Below are 2922 nucleotides of genomic sequence, written 5' to 3' on the forward strand. Positions count from 1 at the left end.
GGGGCCTGGGTGTGAAATTGAACCTCCACAGGGCCAGGTCCTGTGGGCAGGGTCTCAGCAGCCAGGGCCAGCTGGGAGGGCTCATGGAGGCTGTGCAGTCACCTGGGAAGCCAGAAGGCCCGGCTGCCCGGCTGAGAGGGCACCTAAGAAGTTCTCCTCTCCAACCTCAATGCCCTTCCCAAATCTGACCACCAGTCCTGTCCTAAATTATTCATGCCGTGAGCTGTGAGTGGAGCTTCTGGAAGCTTCTGGATGTTGGATTTAGGACATTCAGCTGTGTCTTTCCAGGGCTGTTTCTCCAGCTCCAACAGTGCTACCCTGGGACTGAGCTGCTGGGGAGATTCACCAAGCTTTTCGCTGCTGGCAGCTGGCCAGTAACCTTGAGCTACTGGGCTTCGGTTCATTTCAGCAATCTTTTATTGAGGAATGCTATGTCCTGGGGAGAGTTCTGGGTTCTGTCGGGAACACAGAAGTGACTCCAATCAGGTCCTTGTCCTTGAGGATTCACAGGATGGTAGAGGTGCAGGCACTTAAAAATTATTTCCGTCCACAACATCCCACAGGTCTGATGAGTGCTCCCCACCACTCTATCTCATTTCAACTGCAGGCCACTACTCATTCCCTCCAGAAGCAAGTGGCCTTGGAACTTCATACGCCAAATGCCTGATAAGGTCCTCTTTGGGGCCTGAAGGGGCAACTTTTCACAAAAAGAACAACATCTAGCTTTGTACTGGTGATTCAAAAACGAATCAGACATGCCGGGCCAGGTGACTCATGCCTGTAATCCCAGCACTTTAGGAGTCCAAGGCAGGCGGATGAGGAGGTCAGGAGTTCGAGAACAGCCTGCCTAACATGGTGAAACCCCGTCTGTACAAAAAATACAAAAATGAGCCAGGCATGCTGGCTCATGCCTGTAATCCCAGCACTTTGGGAGGCCGAGGCGGGCGGATCACGAGGCCAGGAGATCGAGACCATCCTGGCTAACAAGGTGAAACCCCGTCTCTACTAAAAATACAAAAAATTAGTCGGGCGTGGTGGCGGGTGCCTGTAGTCCCAGCTACTAGGGAGGCTGAGGCAGGAGAATGGCGTGAACCCAGGAGTCAGAGCTTGCAGTGAGCAGAGATCACGCCACTGCACTCCAGCCTGGGCGACAGTGTGAGACTCTGCCTCAAAAAAAAAACAAAAAACAAAAAAAATTGGCTGGGCGTGGTGGCGGGCACCTGTAGTCCCAGCTACCCAGGAAGCTGAGGCAGGAGAATGGCGTGAACCCTGGAGGCGGAGCTTGCAGTGAGCCCAGATCGCACCACTGCACTCCAGCCTGGGTGACAGAGCAGAGGCTCCGTCTCAAAATAAAAAAAAGAAAAGAAAAGAAAATTAGCTGGGCATGGTGGTGTGCACCTGTAATCCCAGCTACTTGGGAGGCTGAGGCAGGCGAATTGCTTGAACCCAGGAGGCGGAGGTTGCAGTGATCCGAGATCACACCACTGCATTCCAGCCTGGGTGACAGAGCAAGACTCCGTCTTGAAAAAAAAAAAAAAAGAATCAGACAGACATGGCCCCTGTTCTCGAGCTGCTCACAGTCTAGGTGGGGAGACAGACAAGTAAAAGGGCAAAATTACCCTTCAGTTTGATTTGTGCTGAGATGGAGGAAGTACAGGGTACCCTGAGAGGGAGCAAAGAAAAAGGACACTGCCGAGAAGCTTGAGGCCAGGTCATTTCACCAGGCCTCTCGTCCTTGTCTTTCTAAGTCCTTGCCTTTCTAAGTCCTTGCCTAAATGGAAACTCTTTCAGTTACCTGTTTCCCTGGAAAAGCTTTATTCTTCTGTGAAAGGAATATAAATCTTGGGGCCCCCAAATCACTAAGCTAAAGGGAAAAGTCACGCTGGGAACTGCTTAGGGCAAACCTGCCTCCCATTCTATTCAAAGTCACCCTCTGCTCACTGAGATAGATGTAGATCTGATCCGAGAGGCTAATCAGAAACTCAAAAGAATGCAAGTGTTCATCTCTCACCTACCTGTGACCTGGAAGCACCCTCCCTGGTTGGAGTCTTCCTGCTTTTGTTGTCCCGCTTTTCCAGACCAAACCAATGTACTTCTTACGTACGTTGATTGATGTCTCATGTCTCCCTAAAATGTATGAAACTAAGCTGTGCCTGGAACACCTTGGCCTCATGTTGTCAGGAGGACTTCCTGAGGCTGTGTCATGGGCGGGTCCTCAACCTTGGCAAAATAAACTTTTCTTTTTTTTTTTTTTTTTGAGACAGAGTTTCACTCTTCTTGCCCAGGCTGGAGTGCAATGGTGTGATCTCAGCTCACCGCAACCTCCGCCTCCAGGTCCCGGTTCAAGCAGTTCTCCTGCCTCAGCCTCCTGAGTTGCTGGGATTACAGGTGCCCGCCACCACACCCAGCTAATTTTTGTATTTTTAGTAGAGACGAGGTTTCACCATGTTGGCCAGGCTGGATTCGAACTCCTGACCTCGTGATCCGCCGGCCTTGGCCTCCCAAAGTGCTGGGATTACAGGTGTGAGCCACCGCGCCCGGTGGCAAAATAAGTTTTCTAAATAAACCGTGACCTGTCTCAAATTTTGGGGGTTCACATTATGGCAACCACAAAGGAATGCTGAATGGAGATGCCCCTGACCTTTGACAAATCTCCTACTGGTGCTTGGTACCAGCATGAGCTAACTTTATGGCTCAAACCAATAGAACAATTTGCTGAGGTCTGAGCGCACCCCCTCCAGAGAATCCCTGATCTCCCAAAATTTGGTCAAGATCTGAAGTTTATTTTGCTGTATAACTCCTCTTTTTTTCGAGTTTTACTTGCTTCCAACACAAGGAAGGCAATTTTTCCTGCTTCCATGATGATAGAAGACAGGTAACTCCTTTATGGAGTCTGAGATTCCTTCCAACAGGGAAGATGAG

The sequence above is a fragment of the Pan paniscus genome, chromosome 1, assembly GCF_029289425.2.
Source record: "Pan paniscus chromosome 1, NHGRI_mPanPan1-v2.0_pri, whole genome shotgun sequence".
NCBI lineage: Eukaryota > Metazoa > Chordata > Mammalia > Primates > Hominidae > Pan > Pan paniscus.